This window comes from Solanum stenotomum, chromosome 10, assembly GCF_019186545.1.
Source record: "Solanum stenotomum isolate F172 chromosome 10, ASM1918654v1, whole genome shotgun sequence".
Lineage (NCBI taxonomy): Eukaryota > Viridiplantae > Streptophyta > Magnoliopsida > Solanales > Solanaceae > Solanum > Solanum stenotomum.
The window spans coordinates 28,735,891-28,758,131 of record NC_064291.1 but is presented as its reverse complement, the minus strand read 5'-3'; the positions used below and the strand labels follow the sequence as shown (position 1 = coordinate 28,758,131).

The 22,241-nt window shown below is 36.3% G+C and overlaps 1 pseudogene; it reads left to right on the top strand.

The window, feature by feature from the left end:
- The first annotated feature begins 10,516 nt into the window (after positions 1 to 10,516).
- LOC125842584 (aspartic proteinase 36-like) lies at positions 10,517 to 21,495 on the top strand (annotated as a pseudogene).
- The last annotated feature ends 746 nt before the right edge of the window (positions 21,496 to 22,241 follow it).

The following is a 22,241-nucleotide window of genomic DNA, read 5'->3' as shown; positions in this document are numbered from 1 at the left end:
AAATATTTAAAACTTGTGTGTGATGTTCATTACAAAGCTCACATCAAAATGGAGCTAGTCAACAAAAAGATTCAAAAAGATCGTTAAAAAATGCAACCACGTTGATTTATTTGTTGCAACACAACACTTTACACCATGCTCATCATGAGTATTATTCAATACATCAATGCTGAACATAACCGATCCTCAAATTTTTTATCAATGAAAACTCAAGAATTTCATGATTTCCAAAACTCATGGGGCGATAAGATATTGAGAGAAATATGCAAACAGATACACCAAATGAAACACTATAATATAAACAAAAACAAAATACTACAATCATCCAAAAATTGAAAATAACAAAATACCAAAATACAATAAAAGGGGAATATTGGCACAAGTGCCCTCGCCCCACCAAAAAGTAAACATCAGTGTGCTTAATGCGAAAATCAAATCAAAGAGTACAGGAGGAAAAGTCAAATGGTCCCCCTAACAGGCTATGCCTGTGGAGTCTCTAGAGGAGTGGGATCATTTGGGGCATCAATGCCCGACAATAAGATCATAGGAGGCAGCAACGTAGCACCATCTGTGACATTAATGCCCGTAACATCACTAGAGGAATGGTGGAGTCTAAAGAGACTCCACTGGTGGCAACTACGGAGGTCTTCAGAAGGGATCTCTCCAACGTAGCCTGAACTATCACCTTCTTAGTGTCCAGAAACTCCATGAGTGTTAGTGCAATCTTCTCCTCGTCCTCTTCTCTCCTCAACTCATCCTCGTCACTCTCATGAGCCAAATCATCATCAACCCTCTCATTCTACTCATCATAAATAACATCTTTAACTATCTCAGCTACCCCACTCGGTTGAACACTCTGAGATGGCTTACTGCTAGGCATAGTTAGTGGCATAGAGGTAGATGCATCAGGTAGGGGAACATCACCCCAAAACATTGAAATATTTTTTGAACTCAGGTGGCCTACATCTTCCCTCAAGGTATCAAGCTCACTTCTCATAGTATCAAGCATACTTGAGCTACCCCCATCTTCTCTCGGGCCCTTAATCACCCCCTTGCACCGGGTCACCCTATCTCTCAAAGGAGCTACAACCTTCTCAATGGTTGTCTCTAAAAATTTGAGCAACTCAGCCTCAACCCTCGCCACCCTTACATCCACAGACCGAGCAAGATTTCCCATTTGGTAGATCAAGACTTGGATTAAAGGGGGACGATAAGTAGGAACAGGGGCAGGTGCAGCAACAACAGTAGTAGCCAAAATAGAAGGCACAATAAAGGATTGAGATATACCTGACTTCTCCATAGAAGGAGCGGATGTGGTGGTCTCAAAAGCCAAGGTAGCAGATCAACAACTGGCGTGGTGTTTGGTGGTGGCGGCTTCCTCCAAGCCGCATCATCCCTTAGATAATTGGCCTCTATCCTCCGAATATAATTGGAGGAGGTTGGGGTGATCCACACATCAATTTTCCCCCGAAAGGGAACTGCAACCTCCTCGACAATGATGGACCCACATGATATGCTCCTTGTCGATGATGGTTCCCACTAACACCGCCTTGGTATGCTAGATGATAGATTTATTTTGGGAAGGCATGATGTTGTTGCTTATGAGCCCGAACTAATACCGGTCACCTATGTTTAGATATTTCTTCTCAATTCTGGCAACGCCAACTATCCAAGGTGGAGAAATATCAAAATATCGATGGTGGTAACCACCCCTTCAGAGCGTCATGCTCATGGTGCATTCAAATCTGGAACATATCAAATTTATTTGAGGGGGTGCCAATGGTTGTGTTGATTGCACCCGTATGGTATTGTATCGTCTTACCACGCACTTCAACCTCATCCAAGGGTTTCCAAACCATAAACTTCCTCTTTTTATGTAAAGCATTTGCATAGGTTGTGTAAAATTCTCGCACCCAAGATGGAACATACAGGTTACGAGGTCTTGTGAACCCCTCAAACTTATGGAATTGAATCGTACCCAAATTGTTGGGTAGTTGCCCAAAACACCATTTATGCAGAGTTGTCTCTCATCTAGAATGGTATGCTGTCCAACTGCCTTTAGCCTATTGAGGCTTCTTGGAGCGGTTAGCGGGAGAACAGTTGATGTGGCACTTGAGTAGAGAAAGGTGGCACCATTTTGGACCGGATGTCCATTTTTTTCTTGCAACCCCCTTTGTGGATTGCGCACTTCCATGTGCAGTGTTTGGTTGTGGTCGAGGAGCCTTAGATGGCTCGTTGATTACAATTCCCTTTTTCTTTTTCAATTAAGTAGGACGAGAGTCTCTATAGAATTTCGTAATCGAAGTTATCACCTGTTTTCTCTTAGTTCTAGCCATAATCTACAAAACACAATCATTCAAACATAGAACCGACGAAGGTTAGTTGAAATCAAACTCAATTGAAAGCACAGTTCAAAAATTGTTCTGAGGCTCACCCAATTAGAAAGTTGTCCGCCTAACAAGATGAGCGAGCTTCAGTGAGCTCGCGGAAATAGACAGTACCAAAAATCAAAGAACTAGGGCATAATGGGTGTAGTCAATTCCAACTCGGTGATTCACCTAGTTGGTTTCGGCGGGATAAGACAAGTCCACCGAAACTATCAATGCAAAATGAAAAGAAACAGGAATAAAAGGTGATGTCCACTCCTACTTGGAAAACCACTGAGTGGGTTCGAGGAACTTGTGGAATAGTACACAAGGTCACATATTCACTCAAAAAGACGAGCTGGGGCTTACTCGAACTTTCACCTAATCGCCTCAGCGAGCTAAGACAAGCCCATTGAACATGTGGTGTTCAACCAAATGCCTTTTCATAGGTTAAACCAACATACACAACAATATATAGTTCCCAATCAACCTTACAATCTACCCACATGCTTATCTACCCATGGGTACTCAGATTTCCCTCAAATATCACAAAGTATTGCTCAAATTGACTATTTTACCTTAAGAAAATTGTCACTCAGTTTAATATTGGGAAAATCATGCAATTGGGTCAACACTGACTTATTAGACTTCACCCATATAGAATTTAAGTAAGACCCAACAATATTTACCAGTCAATTTCAACAAGTAACCAACACATTCAAGTTTAAAAATTTAGGCATAATTTAAAATATCTAACACATGGACATCATTAAAAAACAATATAGCATTACCCAATGAAATAAACTAACAACAAACATCAAATGTCCTTAAGCCAATACACAAAACACATTTTAAAGTTCAAATCATACAATAGAAGTCGAACACCAACCTCAAAGAGAAGCAAAATGCAAAAATGAGGGAGGTTAGGGTTTCAGGTTGACTGATCAAGACAAATAATGCACTCCACGCATTCAAGAATCACACAATAAGGACACTCACACACTAAAATATGCTATTGCAAGTGAAAGGGAGGAAAAGATTTCAAACATAGCAAAGGGTTTTCTTTTTGAAAATTAAAAGACCCTTGGCCTTTTTATACCAGGCACTTTCAGTGATCACGACTAATGTTATCGAGTGTGTTCGACAGATTGCCAAATTGTGTTGAAGCTCGCCGAAGAGGCCTGAACAAAACCAAACATGTAGGTTGATTCGACAGACTCGATGAAGTCCGTATAGTGTACTTCGGTGGATCACCTTTTGGAGCTCCAATCACCCAAATTGACAATACATTTTTTTACATTGTCCATCTCAGAAGGCAGTTAGGAATTAGTCCGCACAATGTCTTCGGCGGATTGTCGTTATTGTTTTGGCATCACCTATTATTTTCATCGCAACACTTTGACTTCGTTTAAACCTGCACTCACAACACACGTTATTGAAAGAAATAAAATAAAAGTAAAGATTGGGTTGCCTCCTAAGAAGCGCCTTATTTAACGTCATGGCATGACATAGTTCTTATTTCCTCAACATTCATTTTTGGGATTCGGGACGGTATCACTAGGCAAAGTTCCCTTTTGCCTTGGAGTGAGATGAGTGGCGATTTGGAACATCTAAGCTTCCAACTATTTGATAGACACTGAATAAGAGGTCACCATTTGAGATAAGGTGGAGAAATCATGTTTCAATTTTGCAACACCTTGTTGGATCCTTCAACCTGGTTGAAGATCCTTGTGAGTATTTCCTCGAATCTATTTCCATCCAAACAATCTGGTTCTTTTGGTCATGGACGATATGGGGAGGGATGTACCTATCTTTGTCAGCCTCAATATATCCCCAATTTTCACATCTCTAATCTTCCAGCTACTAACTTGCTCCTTGTTCCACCCTTGGTTCCCACATTGTCATTGATCCCATTTGAAGTATTGAACTTTTTCATTGTATAATGCCTCAAACTTGTAATCATTTGGGCATTGCCCTGTATTTGTTCCAACTACATTCACCGATTTAAGTTCACCTCACATGACATGTTTAGACAACAAATCGAGTTGGATTATCATTTTAGCTATGTTTTCATCTAATTCATTTTCCTTTTTGATTTGTTCTTTACTCATGCTTAGTTGTAGAGTAGACACTTGGTCTTCTCTAGTATGCCATGCTCGGTTAATCTTTGTCATGTAGTCTAGAAACAATGTTGCTACCTCATACTGTTGTCTCATTAATCCTCCTTGGACTAACTGATCAACCACACCTTTATTGATTGAATCAATGTTGCAACAGAAGTATTCCACCAACAAATTATCCAGAACACCATGTGTTGGACGTTGCAAGAGTAGTTTCTTGAACCACAACCAAGTCTCATGTAGAGGTTCACCTCTAATTCGCTTGAAATTTTGGATTTGGGTTTGAAGTTTAACTATCTTCTAGGGGGGAAAGAATCTTTCTACAAAAGCTTCATTCCACTCCTCCCAAGAGGTGATATCATTTGGTAATTCCGCCAACCATCTTGTAGCTTCATCCGCAAAGAGAACAAGAATAACCTTAATCTCACGGGCTCTTGTGAGATGTTTTTGAACAAAAATGGTCCACACACCTCCATAAAATTCTGAGGGTGTTCATGGGGATCCTCACAAGCTAAACCCCCAAACATTCCTCGTAGTTGAAGCAATTGTAGCATTGTTCCAGTTACATGAAAAACTACCCTCCCTGCCGTGGGAGGTATCCGGATGGCTCCTGTAGTTTGAATTATGTTCACATGCATATCATTCAAATCACCCATGTTATCGCTTCACCCATAGAGACTATCATTATTACTACCGTGGTCACTCATGTTCTAAACTTGTAAATCAACAAACCACAACACCAAGAAACAATCTACTACTAAGCAACATTCCACTACAATTAAAAAAAATTACAAACTAATTTATCAAATGATATTTCTAGCCATCAGTCCTCGACAACGACGCCATTTTTGATAACGCTCAAACTACTCTTCAAACCCAATTAAAAGACTAAGCGGTCGTCGTCAATAAAAATACCCAACTAAGAGTCAGGGTTGAATCCCACAGAGAATGATGCATGGCTATGAATTCTATCGGGAAATTTGTAATGTAAATTCATTCATTTGTACCAATAAAACAAGTGGATGGACAATTCCACCGAATTTAATAAAAATATTTGGTTATCAAAAGTCGCAATTAAGCTAAGATTTTATAAATTCAAATAAGTAACAAGTAATTTAAGGGTGTGGGAATTGGAATCGGTGTCACATAGGGGTAATTGTGTTGCTCTATAGTGATGAACATTCATGGATAGGCTGGGTCATCTTCAATGATACTAATCTTCTTTCGATCTCATAACATAAATTCATAGATATCCTTTGGATCTCATCTATGTGTTATATTAAACATCCCAATACCTTACATAGTCTCTATTTCGATGCAACAATAGGGTTTATAGATTCGACCTATAACCTCTCTTTTCAAGCAAGTTACAAACATCAAATCTACATTGCAAGTATTAGACTAATTACCCACTCCAATCAATCTCTGTCAAGCATCAATTAGAGATCGAAAGTAGGAATTAAGTTTGCAACCTTAACTCATAAGTTACTCCCATTCTAATTAGCCAAAATCCATGTATGAACAACAACAAAACAGAGCATAACACAATACCCACTACATTAAATCAACACCCAACCCCATAATTGCACCACTAGATCTTGGAATATTAGCCACCATCACAAAGAGAAAATAAATTATACATTTCATGAAAGAAGCCATGAGTAACATGAAATTAAGCAATCACAAGCAAACCTACTTTGAATTCAACTTCAATTTATCAATTTCAAGGACAAAGTTGAAAAATCCCAAAAACTAGAAGGTGTTCTTCACAAGGTGAAGTGTTTCTCTCTCTAACTATTGTTCAAGATTCAAAATTTCCAAACTCCCTCCCTTTCTCTCTCCTTTGGGCTATTTATAATTTCCTCAAATTTGGCCCAAAAATCAATGCATGACCTATTGGGAAAAATTAATAAAGCTCGCCGATCACGATGGGCGGATCGCCCATTGCTCTTCAGCTCGCCTTTCTCTTGCTCTAGCTTCAGGTTGTTGAACCTTAGTCGGCGAGCTCGTTTGAGTTTGTCTTTCACATTTGGCATATCACTAAGTACCACTTTTGTTCGCCTTTCAAGCCTTCAATTTTTCTCCTTATACTATCGCCGTTAGATATGGTCAACATATTCGTCTTTCTCATTTGGTGAGTCGGCTTTCCATTTGAAGTTCACCGGAAGCCTCAATTGTTGTTCTTGCTATGCGATCAACAATATGGAGTTTACACTTCTGTTTATATTTTTGTCCATTCTTTAAAACATTCATCATTTCCTTGTCTTTTAGCCTTCATAGCTGCAAATAATCAAAATATCATTAAAATAGGACATAATTAGGCATTGAGGACACTAATTGTTGATCTAAATAGACCTCAAATGAGTGTAAATTTACCACTCATTAGGTCTATATGGAATCAATTGAAAACCTTTTAATTGAATCAAATCATGCCTAATAACATTGAAATCAAACAATTAAATCATAACAAATAGGACCCATGGAGAATTGCATGAAACCCTAGATAATTTCATGAAATTAACTTTTGGAGAATGAGATTTCTTGGGACCCAATTGATGAAGGGAGTCCTTTAGTGAATTCCCACATACCTTGATGATCAAAGGCTAGCATATATATCAAGAAGAAAAATGAGACTTGAAGCTTAGAACCCTAGTTTTCTTCCTTGAGCTTAGAGAATTTGTCAATGATGAACTTGGATAAGAATTGAGGTGAACGGTAGTTATAGGGATTAGAATTAGGGTCAAAACGACATAGTATAAGTATTAAATGTATAGGAAAAGACCCAAATACCCTTAAGAAATAACTGTCGGAGTGACCTATGGTCCGTAGAACTTTCTATGGCCCGTACTGGTTGATCGTAGAACCAACTCTAGAAATCCAAAATTCAATCAACTACCCACGAGACCTTTCTACTACTCGTCGTTTTTTCTACGATTCGTAGACCCCTTCCGTAGAACCCAAGTTTAAGTCCAAAATTCCATTAAGTCTGGATCCCTTCTATGGGTGTTTCCTACGACCCGTGAAACAACCTACAACCTGTCTATTTCTTTCGTAGTTCTTAGGTCTCAAATCAAATCTCTGAATCAACTCTAGGGCACTTCCTACGGCCCGTAGAATGCCCTACTTTTCAACCCGTTTATTCGTAGGTCGATTTACTAGGACTTGACACAACCAGGGACTATGACTCACCATTTACAGCCCGTGAAACCTCATATAGTCCATAGATGAGACTCATAGTTCATAGCTTTAGTTTCAAAAACTGAACTTTTCCTTTTCTTTTTGACTTTCCAATTTATGAGGTGTTACATAATGACCATTTATGATGCTAGTCGAGAGTGTGTATGGTTGAGATCAATGGCTCAACACATTTATTATGTTGTCTTTCTATGGAAACACAGATTCCAACAATATTGTATGAAGATAATGCTTCTTGCATAACTCAATCGAAAGGAGGATATATCAAAGGAGACTGAACAAAACATATTTCACCTAAGTTCATTTTTTTCAAACATGATCTTTAATAAAATAGTGAAATAGATGTTCAACAAATTCGTTCAAGTGATAATCTTGCAGATTTATTTACTATGACACTATTAATGTCAACATTTGAGAAACTAATATATAATATCAAATAAGTTTTCACAGGGCGGGGGGGGGGGGGGGTAAAATACGCATTATACTCTTTTTTCTTTGATCAAGATTTTGTTCAATTGGATTTTCCTAAGAAGGTTTTTAATGAGGCAACACTCAAGGCTTATAACAAGATATGTGTACTCTTTTTCCTTCACTAGACTTTCCCAATGGATTTTTCCTAGTAAGGTTTTAACGAGATACATTATCTATGGACATTTGCGAGGAAGGTGTAGACATTGAAATTTTGTGGGACTTTACAAGACATATTCAATTCGAATTGGGACTCTTGAAGGTGTATTAAGATTCAATTAAAATTCTTAGAGGCTACTCAACCCTAAACCCTAATTTATGCCTACATAAAGGGTACTAAATTCTCTTAAAAGGCATCTCAAAAATTCCATAAAGAGATCAAGATCTCGAATATTCCGCAAATTGATGGAATATTCATATAGAGGTCAAATCTAAATCATCCTAGTTCAAGAAATATGCCACTAACGGCCCTCGAATCATGGATAAATCTTAGGAGAGTAGAATCAAGGGAGGAACATAATGGTACTCGCTATCTTGATGAATAAAATTATGTTTCATCAGATTTTATTTGTGTGTTTATTTATTTTCCATATGTTTAAAATTTGTTGCAAACAAATTTTGGCATGCCCAGTGAGACCTAATAAGCCCTTCATCTCTTCTCTCATAAATCAAATCTGAAAATCTGAAGCTGCAAAGGTGGAAAAATGAGTACTTCAAGCCTCGTTTTTGAGTTTCATCGAGTCAACACTCTGACAAGCCTTGAAGCAGGTGACATTTGCAGACATTGAAATTTTGTTGGACTCTACGAGACGTTTCAATTCAAATTGGGACTCTAGAAGTGTGTTTAATTTCAAATAGAATTCTTGGAGACTACTCAACCCTAAACTCTAATTTATGCCTATATAAAGGGTACTAAATTCCCTTAAAAGGCATCTCAAATATCCCATAAACTCTTGGGTACTTTTAAAGATGAAGATCTCGAATATTTTATAAAAGTCATGGAATATTAGAAGTCAAATCTAAATCATCCTAGTTTGAGAAATATGTCACTAACGACCCTTGAATCATGAATAAATCTTAGGAGAGTAGAATCAAGGGATCAACAGAATTGTACCCACAATCTTTATAAATAAAAAATTTGTTTCTTCATATTTTATTTGTGATTGTAATTTATTTTGTCACTTTTAAATTTGTTGCAAACAAATTCTGGCATGTCCAGTGGGACCAAATCTGCCCTTCATCTCTTCTCTCATAAATTAAATCTGAAAATCTAAAGCTGCAAAGGTGGAAGAATGAGTACTTCAAGCCTCGTCTTTGAGTTTCATCAAGTCTACACTCCGACAAGCCTTGAAACAGGGGGCATTTATAGACATTGAAATTTTGTAGGACTCTACAAGACGTATTCAGCTCGAATTAAGACTCTACAAGTTGTGTTCAGATTCAATTAGAATTCTTAGAGGCTACTCAACCTTAAACTCTAGTTTATGCCTATATAAAGGGTACTAAATTCTCTTAAAAGGCATCTCAAAAATTTCATAAAGAGATCAAGATCTCGAATATTCCGTAAATTGATGGAATATTCATATAGAGGTCAAATCTAAATCATCCTAGTTCGAGAAACATGCCACTAACGACCCTCAAATCATGGATAAATCTTAGGAGAGTAGAATCAAGGGAGGAACATAATTGTACTCGCTATCTTGATGAATAAAATTATGTTTCATCATATTTTATTTGTGTGGTTTATTTATTTTCCATATATTTAAAATTTGTTGCAAACAAGAGTGTTTTAAATGTATTAATGTGATTGTCTCGTCCGTAATTCTTTTTAAAGTTCATGTACTAAATGAAAGATCGTCATTTAATTCTTATAACTTGAGAAGCTTTTCTGCTATAAATAGGCAATAATTATTCTATAGAAATACAAATCCAAAAGTATAGAAAAAAGAAATAAGAAAGCATTCTCCCCATCTTTTATCTATATATATTGCTTTATATTATTCTATATTGTTAATAATTAATATTTTATAACAAATGGTTATTTCTCATAGTTGAAGGCAGAGTTTAATTTTTAAAATAAACTTCGATTATGTAAATAATTTTCACCCTTTGATTTTTCAAAAATATTAGATATCCATGGACCATAACCTTAAAATATTTGATATCCATGAGACCGTAACCAAAAGTTAGGTACAATTTGGTAGCACGTACTTTGCTCATAATTTTTTGGTATGCCCCTCTGTGAAGTTCATTTTTTTGTTCACTGCCGTTACACCTTTCCCTTCCTCTGGCATGGCTGATCTTTGAGCGATCGTCCTTCCGATCTGGCCGTAATCCTTGTGTCGCCGGAGCAATAAGTGACCTCCAATGTCGACGGCGCTGTTCACTAACAAAATTTCCTTTGCTTTCCGTTATCGTTCTATTGATCAATTACGTCGCCGTTTTCCTGTTTGCGGATTTCAGATGTTTCAAATGAAACCTTCGTTTTTCTCTCCTCATCGAATGACATTGGCGAAGGGAATCACAGAAACAACCACACTACAATGTTTCTCCCTCTTTTCCCTCCTAAAGAAATCTTCCCACCCCGCGATGAGCTCTCCCTTCGACACCTCCAGAAAAGCCCTTCAAGTGCTCGAATGCCTATCCACGACGATCTCCTCCTTAACGGGTCAGAACTTGTATCCAATTGCTTAAAATGAATGCGTATCTCTACTCTTTCTATTCTGGCTAACTTCAGAGGATGCAAATATTATACGACTCGCCTTTGGATTGGAACTCCTTCTCAGAGATTTGCCCTTATAGTAGATACTGGGAGTACAGTTACCTATGTTCCTTGCTCTACTTGTGAACAGTGTGGCAACCATTACGTTAGCTCATTACTGAATTTTCTCATTTCCACATAAGTTAATTAAGAAAACAAAAACAAAGAAGAAGCATATTGTAAGATCATGGGCACCATTTACTTTAATGTAAAATCGATGCTTGTAATAATGCCAAATGAATGTGAAAGAATTTTATGTACGTGTTTTATGACTTATTATTAGTTTCACGCATTATCTAAAGAGATAAACTATACTCTGTTAATTTAAATTTATGTTTTCATTAGCATTACAATTCAATTTTTACCATCACGATTCAAAATAAAGACTGAAAATCGAATGTTAATGACAATTTAATACCGTATAAACTGAAACCTGTACAAGTTTTAGTGCAAGAAAAAATACAAAAATATCAAAAAACCTTACAACATATGGCTAATTCTTTATATGCAAATTACTTACCATAAAATAAACTTTATTTATACTTAAAACTTAGGGACAAATATTGATTGAGATAAATATATTTATGCTCGTATAACTTTAAATTTATAGTTGCATGCATTATTTAAACAACAACTTACCCAGTGTATTCTCACAAAGTGGGATCAGAGGAGGGTTAGAGTGTATGATACCTTACCTCCACCTAAGAGGTAGAGAGATGCTGTTTTCGATAGACTTTCGGTTCAAGAAAAACAATCCATAAAAAGAGATAATGGAAGTGCAAGAAACAACACATATGGGTCCGTCTGGCCATGCGATATGGAATCATGAGATAAATTAAATTTTTGTTTGGACATGCAATATGAAATTTTTGTGTTTTATATTTTCTCATAAACATAAGAATCCATAAGTTGTAAAACTATTAAAATAGCCCCAATTGTTTATTCAATCTTATCAAATAAACAAAAATTAATCGCATAATTTCAACCTAACTTTCATATCAATTTATTAGAGTAAATAAAGAGAAGACCTTTCACTCCATGTTCAAATAGATATAACTATAGTTGTAATAAATACAAAATGGTAGAAGTAATAAATTAAGTGTTGGAGTAAATGAACAGAACAAATTTATTACTCAACAATCAGTTGGTGTGAGTTAAAGTGACTATATGTTGGTGAGAATGATAAATTTTATGTTGGTGAGAATAATAAATTTTAAAAAGTAATGATGTGATTATAAATTTTCTTTACATATGAAATAAATGGTTAGTAGATATAAATGTGGGGTTGTTTTACGAAAATATAAACTCGTGGATCAATTTTTGTATTAAAATATCTCAAATCATGATATGAAATTCCCATATAATTTCATATCATGGATTTTGGAGATTATGGAATCACATCTCATGATATGAAATCATGAGATGGGATCAGCGTGAAATCGCATGTCCAAACGTTGATTCCATCTCACGATACCATATCGTGATATGGTATCGCATGACCAAATGTTGATTCCATCTCACGATACCATATCATGATATGGTATCGCATGACCAAACGCCTACATAGTAACAAAACAACAGATACTAACAAAACAATACTACAACAAAACTATCCATAGTCGAAGTACAAGAAACAACAGATAGTAACAATATTTAAAGGATACGAAACTACTAGAGTAATACTACGGCTATTAGTACGAATGAATAGCAAGACAATGCACTCTTACCTATTAACCTTCTACCCTAATTCTTATCCTCCACAACCTCTTATCTAAATGTTATGGCCTCAATAAGCTAAAATTGTGTCATGTCTTGTCTAATCACCTCTCCTTAATACTTTTTTGTTCTACCTTTACTTCTCTTGAAGCCATCCATAGCCTACCTCTCACATCTCTACACAGGGGCATTGGCACATTTTCTCATCAATGCCTGAACCATCTCACCTTGCTTCCCGCATCTTGTCTTCTACCGAGCCACTCTCACCTTTTCTTGGATATCCTCATTTCAAATCCTATCTCTCCTAGTATGCCCACACATCCATCACAACTTTCTCATCTCTGTCACTTTTATTTTTTGTACGTGAGAGTTCTTAATTGGCCAACATTTTTCCCCATACAACATAGTTGGTCTAACCACCACTTTGTAGAACTTGCCTTTCAAGTTTTGGTGGCATATTCTTATCACACAAGACTCTGGATGCGAGCCTCTATTTCATCCACCCTGCACCAATATGGGGAGTGATATCCTCATCAATCTCCCCATTTTTGGAAAATAATAGATTGATGAGACTTGAAACTTCCTTTATTTTTGATAACCTATGTCTCAAGGCTCACTCCACGTCAGGCTCATGCTTTACTTCAATGAACATGCATTCTAAGTATTTTTTTGGTCCTGCTCAACCTGAACCCTTTAGATTTCAGGGTCTGTCTCCAAACCTCCAACATAACGTTAATTCCACTATGAGTCTCGTTAATCAAAACTATGTTATCTGAAAATAACATACACTATAACACCTCATGTTGAATGCGATATGTCGATGCATCCATCATAAGGCAAACTAAAATGGGCCTAGGGTTGATCCTTGGTACAACCCCCTTAAACTGAGAAGTGCTCCGAGTCTCCTTCCACTTTCTTTATTGGGTCTTGGCTCCATCATACATGTTCTTGATCACCCTAGTGTATGCCTCAGGTACATCTCTAGCCTCCAAGCACCTCTATAGAATCTCGCGGGGGACTTTGTCATAAACCTTTTCTAGGTTGATGAACATCAATTAGACTTCAAATCCTTAATTTTTTGTTTGACATGAAACCTTAATTTGAAATTAAGTAGTAAAGGAGAGAAAAAGAAAATAATAATAAAAACAAAGATATGGCAAAAGCGAGTAATAGAAAAAATACTAACAGAGAAAAAAAGAAGAGAACTAAAAAGTAATTATCAAAGTGGGCTACAAGGGATCAAACTCACACCAAATGCAAATTATGAACATGGGTGCCTACTGAACTATATGGAAAAATCTGAATAAAGTTATCAGGGAGATCCCATTTTAGTTGCTAGGAGAACGGGTTCACGTGCCCCACATTTCATCAAGTGGATCTGCGCCTAAGAAGAAGAAAACAATCTTAAAGTAAGTTCACCGCCATTTGGTGCACTGTTTGGTTAGAAAGGAAACTTTAAAATATTTAACGGCAAAAAGAAAATGTAACTAGCCTTAAATGTAGGTCTATTCTTATGCTATTTTCTTGTTGTAGACAGTCTATTGCAAATGATGAAAATGCTCCGCTAGACACTCTTAGCCTCCTACATAGCCTGTAGACCTTATAGCACGTTCTTAGTGCTTTTGCTCATCATAATACCTTACCATCATAATGTTTTATTTTTCTAGGCTTCTCTTTGTCGCGGGGATATGCTCCTCTACTATAAAGAGTTATTTCTTTCGTGATAGTAGTATCATGTTCCTTAGATATTTTTCTTGTTATTGTGAAATGTACAATAACTGGTGCTTGCTCTTAAGTATATAGCCATTTGACACCTGTTGTAGTGTTTTTTTTTTTGGTTGAGAAAATCTTGACCTTTTAGCCAATATGTTGCCTCTATCTTGTTGATACATGATTAATTTACCATTGATTGGATCAGATATTATTTCCCTGTTTTGATCAGTGGCACTTCTTTCATTGCTGTTCTTTGAATTAGGATCCTAAGTTTCAGCCAGAAATGTCAAGTACCTATCAACCTGTGAAGTGCAATGTTGATTGTACCTGCAACGATGAGAGAGAGCAATGTATTTATGAAAGGCAATATGTTGAGATGAGCTCTAGTAGTGGAGTTCTTGGAGAGGACATTTTGTCCTTTGCGAACCAAAGTGAGTTGGCACCCCATCGAGCTGTTTTTGGATGTGAAAATCTGGAAACTGGTGATATTTACGGCCAACACGCTGATGGTATAATGGGCTTAGGTTGAGGGGATCTAAGTATAGTGGATCAACTTGTCGAGAAACATATGATTAGTGATTCCTTCTCCTTGTCTTATGGTGGAATGGATTTCGGTGGTGGTGCAATGGTTCTTGGAGGAATAACCCCTCCTTCTAAGATGGTTTTTACCCATTCAGATCCTCTACGCAGGTATGTATTTTATATAATTGTCTTGAAGATAGGAATTTAGGTGTTATAACAAATACACTCGATAAATCTTATGCATTTACTCTAGTCTCGGATGGCAACAATCCATATTACAATATTGAGCTGAAGGGGATACATGTCGCTAGGAAGGCACTGAATCTTAATCCACATATTTTTGATGGAAAAGATGGGACTGTGCTTGATAGTGGTACCACATACGTTTACCTTCCAGAAGCTGCATTTGTGGCCTTCAAGAGTGCTGTATGTTTTCTAAATTACATGCTATTACATCTATCATTTCATGATGCACTCTGCCAGAGACAAGTAGTGGTGAAATATTGCATGCTTGTGGCTAGAAGAGTGGGGTGAAGAAATCAAATCTGTGAAAGCTGAGTTTCATTTGAATGACGTGTTTATGCTTAATGCCATTATGATTGTTGATGTCCTTTTTTGTGTCAACTTTGCTTGAGTACAAGTTACACCACGATTGGTGGAAGTGGAACAAACAATTGCATAATTGCTTGAACAGGGTTAACATAGTTAGTGTATACCTGTTAATATGTGGGATTCAAACTAAAGCCTCATAGTTACACAAGTATTAGGCTAAGGCTTCAATGCTTACGACATAACTTTGAAGGGGAAAATAAAGCATCCAGGAGTTTTGTGATCCTAAAATTCAGAAAACTCATTTATCCATTTATTTTTTCTTGTGATGTAGCATCTTATAGGTATGTTAGTAACTACTTATTGTAGTTGTTTTTTCCCCGTAACATACAACTTTTTCTTCCAATTAGCTCACTAGAAAGAACTTTTGAAAACCTTCTTTTAATATATACTTGAAAGTTCCTCAAAATCTTTGATTATTTTAGTTCCTCATTATTCTTATTCGATTTGTTACTTCGTGTAAATGTAAAAAGTGGAGTTATGGAATCCTAACAATGTACTACCAATGGGTGGTGGACGCATTGTCGAACTTTGTAGTAATGACAATTTATTTTCTTTCTGAATTGAAGTGCTGAAAATATTATTTTAGGTCATGAAAGAACTTCATTCCTTAAGAGAGATCACAGGGCCTGACCCGAACTATAAAGATATATGCTTTTCTGGTGCTGGAAGGTAATAAATTAGTACAGAAATGTTATATCATTATTTTTTCTTTTATTTATTTTTGGTGTCACAAGTTGTACTAAGTGTCTTGTATATTTCAGTGACGTGTCACAACTTTCAAAATCATTTCCATCTATTGACATGGTATTCAGCATTGGAAAGAAACTATCTCTCACACTTGAAAACTACCTATTCAGGGTAGGCATCTTATTCACATAACCTTGCCTTTACAATCTGTATCTCCTTTTGGCTTCATCTCTCCTAGCCACTCCAAATTTTTGTTAAGTGGCTGTAACTCCATTTTCATTGTGTGTTTCTACATTGACTAATTTTTCCCCTTCTCTTAATTGTATTGTAAATGCTATAACTTCATGATTGTAGCACTCAAAGGTGTGTGGGGCCTACTGCTTTGGAATTTTCCAGAATGGGAAGGATCCAACTACTCTTCTTGGAGGTATGTAAATCCCTTTATATCTTTTAGCATCTTGGAAAAGTTCTTCCGCAAAAAGATGCTTAGTTATATAATCTTTAAGACTTTAACATGTGTGCTTTTTGCTTTTATTGCACCAAGAATTATTGTCTGCAACACTCTTGTAAGCTACGATCGTGAAAATGCAAGGATTGGTTTTTGGAAAACTAATTGTTCTAAGTTACGGGACACACTTAATGTATCTTCCTCACCTCCACCTCCATCACTGCCCTCGGGCATGGACAACACAAACTCCACTGCACATATGACTCTAGCACTGGCACCTAGTGAACCTTTGGAATATTATGCACCTGGTAAGAAACTGTTCTCTAGGCTAATAGCTTTTGTCACCGTTAGTATGATTTTCTGTCATGCTTTTATCTAGTTTTGCAGTGGGTCTGGCTTTATTTAAGTAATTGCACTAGGGCGATTTAGATCTTTTTCCCCTAACTTTTGAATCCAATAGGGTTTCTGATTATTTTTTTGATAGTGAAAATGGAGAATCAAATTTAGAATTGTACCATGTTGGTTTTTTTCTATGTTACCTAAGATTAGGTCACCTTTCAAGATTTCATATGCTCCCTTTGGTTTTGGTCATGAATGTTCCTGTATTTACAAATGTCAGCTTTCAGAATGACATTTGAGCATGAGTTTCTGTATTGTTTTATTAATAATGTCTTGTATTTATCTATTTCCTTAGCGCTCCAAACTTCCTGGGAGGTACCGGCTAGAATAGAGTGTCTTAACCTTTTTTGACCCAAGTAAACATTCTTTATTGACGGAAATTACAGTTTCATGGAGTACAATAGTTACTGCAAGATAGCATGTGTTACATTATGCTACCATCTTCAATACCCTCTCAATTGATAATTCCTTGTTATTTGTCAAGAGCTTTCACTTTTTTCATTTACTGATTTGGTGTAGACAGGAAATTCCTTGTTGCAAAGATGGTTAGATTTTGGGAGGTGTAACCGTACTGCAACAATTTTGTCAGTCAACACCATCTAGGTGTATATCAATGCAAAATTTGACTTATCACAGAAAAGGGAAAAAAAGAATGGTGATTGTAATGTTGCAATCGAGGGTGATAATTATGTTTTGTCTCGAGCCAAATGACTAGTATAACTTTGACAAATGACATGCATGAGAGTTTGCTGTCTTAAGACCTTGAAGGTTGAAATTAAGAACTTTTATACTTTTTTGGTGCAAAATTTCCTCCTGCATAGCTGAAGCATTTAGGAAATTAATTTTTTATGGATATGATAGAGGCTAGCATCTGGTGTCTTATGTGATAAGAAGATGCCTCTAAAAATAAAAGGTAAGTTCTAAAGAGTAGTGGTTACCTATGTTGCGCGGACTCTTCATTTTTGCGGCCGAACCCGTCTTGACGTGACACTGGTGCGGGCGCGGGTGCGGGGTGCGTGTCGGATTCGGTCAATCCGATCCAGATACTTTGACCAAAGCCGAAAAAAAATGGGAAGAGATCAATTTCATGGCCGGCAAAAGTTACGACGATGAAGTTGTCACGTCTAGCTGCTCCATGGAAAAGAATAATGAAGAGACAAAGTTTACAAGAATAGAGAGAGAGCAGACAGATCTTTTTTCTTGTACAGAGGAGGCGAAGGGGCTCCATGGGAAAGAATAAATAATTCAAAGTTTTTTTCTTGAAAAAGAATAGAGAAAGCTTTTTTTCTTGGAAAGGAAAAAAGCAGGCTAGGGTTTTTTAGGAGAAGAAAGGGAAGAAAAGGCATTCTTGGGAGAAGAAAGGACAGCACACAGAACTTTAATGAATTGTATTACTATCTAATTTAAGTTAGACTATATATATATAATAAATAAAAGGAATTATAATTTTTTTTAAATTAATTAGTAACAAGTAATTAATTTATACTTTTAAATTTGTATATCTATAATTGATATGCTTTTAAGTATAGCATTTTACAAGATATTTAATATTATTATTATTCTTATTATTATTATTATTATTATTATTATCATTATAACTATATTTTCTAATATTGAATAATTTTAGCCGAATCCCCGCACCCATATCCATACTCGGATTCGCACCCCCAAATCTTAAAATTTAAATTTTGCCAAATTCGACTCTTGGATTCGCATCCGTTGCGGATACCCGCACCCGAGTCCGAGCAACTTAGGTGGTTACTGACTTTGTTATATGGGGTAGAGTGTTGCCAGACAAGAACTCTCATGTCCAGAAGATGAAAGTTGTGGCAATGAGGATGTTGAGATGGATGTGTGGGTTTACTATAAGAGATATGGTCAAAAATAAAGATATTCAGAGAAAGGTGAAAGTAGCTTCCGTAGAGGAAAAGATGTAGCAGGCGAGACTGAGATGATACTTATCCATAAAATATTGTTTTCTTAATAATTGCTACATTCTTTGCCAACTATATTTATTGTTTAGTGCTACCCCATTAACATTGCCTTGCTTTTGAGGGTTCAAGCTTGTTGATGTCTGTCGTTGTAACAACCATATTCTTGTTAGTTTTAGTTTTTGATATCTATCTTCATTTGTTTATTGTGTTTCGGCTACTGCACTATTCTGTTGTTGTTCATATTCTTTTCTTGTAGGCTTTGCATTAGTTCTCCTATTAGTTGTAATGTTTTCGTCATTGTTTTCTTCCTCTTTACACCTGAAATTGTTACACTTGAGCCGAGTCTTCTAGAAACAGCCTGTCTATCTCTACGAGGTAGTGGTAAGGCCTAAACTGGACCTTCCCCAGACCCCACTTGTGGGATTTCATTTGGTATGTTGTTTTTGTTGCTACCCCATTAACAGCAGAGTGCATATGTAAGGCACACACTTGATTCTTGGACTAAAGCCCAACTTTGAGGTTTAAGTATGCTTCAAGTGAGCCTTCAATAACCATTGTTCCACAGAAGATATAATCTGTTAGCCACTTTTGCCACCTTCAGGGACTCTCCCTGGCTTCTCCAAGAAGAAGCATTTTGACGCATGCTGTGACCCTCCATTTTTTCTCTCGCAATATTGCTACTATTTCTGTTGCTGCAACTGGTTGATCAAATATACAACACCAATCATATGAGCCCTCATATTCTTCTCTCTACTTCTTTGCCAGAAACAGAGAAGATGGTGTCCTCAGTTTGATCATTGTCTTGGCATATCCCTCTTATAATTTGACTCCTTCCCATAAATTGGGAACAATTTACTAGATGCATAGCAAGTTGACGTGTACTGGCACTTTTTCCCATCAAAATACACCTTTTCCCTCATATTTAGGAAGGGTCCTGTGCAAGATTCAGTGAGTACTAAACCAAGTTATTTCCGGTGTAGATACTTTTGATTGTTATCACCTTCATCTTTTATCTCACTTGGCAGGGGAAATCAAAATTGGGCTAATATCATTTGATATGTCATTGAGCATTGATAACTCGGAATTGAAGCCTCATGTTCCAGAACTTGCCCATTTCATTGCACAAGAGTTGTAGTTTACGTTTCACAGGTAGATTGTTTTAATAATGACAATTTTGCATAACCCAAATTACTTGTGCAACTTCTTTCTTTTTTTTTGCATGACCCAGAATTGTCCGAGGCTGATGTCATCTAAAACTGAACATCCCCTCCTTTTAAGTTACTGAACTGCACTAGTGTGTTAATTTTGTTTAATGTGATGAAGTCACTTATGATACCTTGCATGTTCACTTGATGAACTTTTCAACAAAAGGAAATGATTCCCTCATTAGATGGGCCATCTTTCCTGCAGGATCTGCCGATTACATGTCACATACCACTGCAATGGTAACTCTCAATTTTAGAATGTGTAAGGACTATATCTTGAATCGAAGATCGTTTGCTTAATCCATATCTATTTGCAGGAAATAACTAGCCGATTAGCTGGTGATCGTCTTCATCTTCCAGATACATTTGGAAGCTACAAATTTGTCAAATGGGACATTGAACCCTTACAGAAAAGGTATAAGCAAGATCTATTCTTTGCATCTTCATAACTATTGCATAGCTATGCTGTATATATTGTTAGCATCATCTCGGTGCATCATTAATGAAATTATCCTGATTTGTCAAAATATATGCCTTCTGAATTTACAAGGCAAAACAAATCACCGCAGTGGAGTTTTGATGGGAAAAACTTGCTTGTGTTTCTGATATATACAACTCAAAAAGTTTCATCTTTTCATCTAGCCAAAAAATACATTTATATATCAAGTTTCTGAAATTGTGGAACATGAGTTATTCTGCATTGGATGGCATGGGTCAACTGCTTTCAAGGATAATGATAGGTAGGTGGTGATTTTTCTTTTAATCATATAACTTGTGTTTGGGGTGTGACTAATGGATTTAGGAAATCCTCAAAACATACTCCAGTTTTCAAATTACACCAGTAGTAAGCATCACTCAAGACAGGTTATGTGCTTGTTTAACGTACATCCTTGTCCTTTGGAGATCTTCTTATACATATTATTGTTATGGGTTCTGTTCTTTAATGGGCTATCTTTTTAATTGTCTGGAGTGGAAAAAGGTATGGTGCTAAAGTATGCATTGTGAACATCTGATATTAATGATGGGTTCATATGATACAAAGTTGTTGATTTGATATGGTTGTATTACAATGATCTAGGACGCGATGGCAGCGAAGTTACCTGGTTGTGGTGGTAGCACTTTTAGTTATCTTGATACTAGGACTATCAACTTCCCTGGGATGGTTTATTTGGAGACGAAGAGAAACTCCTACCCCATATGATCCTCTTGGAAGTGTTGAAACTATGGCAGATGAAAAAGAGCTCCAGCCACTAAATTGAAAGATATTATATTACCTATACTTAATATACATGCATGCAAAGGCACTCCTGACGTCCAACTGCTGATTCTTTTTTCTTCCAATCCCAGTACAGATAACAAAAGAATTGTCTAGTTAAAGGAAAGTTAACTCAGTTACTAAGTATATGTAGTATCCCCCACTGGCATTAGACTTTAGACTGAAGAGAGAAGACAGAGAACTGCTCCGTAATGCCACATTGATTTGTGAATACTGTAAGATATCATGTATTGAATAAGATGTTTATTTGGTGCTATCACACACTTAAATTACAATATTGTGAAAATAACATTCGAAACAAATACTTTTACTTGGATATGAGGAATTAATTCTGGAAAATGACCTTTGGTTACTATTCTGCAACTATAAATTCATGAATTATTCTTGACAATATTGCAGTTTTGTAAAATGGTTATAGTTGCAAAACAGTAATCATGTAGAGGACTAATGTTTTGTCCAAGTGGCCTAAGTGTCAATCTCAGCAACATTACCCCCAATTTCATATTTCTAAAATTGCTATAAAATACTAAAGTTAATTTATTGGAGTAAACTAGTGTAACATATTTTAATTAAAAATCTGAACTGATATCGATAACACATTTTCAGAAAATAATATTAAAACAGTAATAATCAAATGTCAGTTTTGGCATCATTACATAATGCTTAGTAAATATAATTATATTTTTACTTATAAATTGTTTCTTCTATCACAAGAACTTAACCCAATATAAAGAAAAGAAATCCCAAAAATTGAAAGCAAATGGAAAAGGGCTGAATTCTTTTTGATTGGAGGATGACATGTATAAAGAATAAAATGAT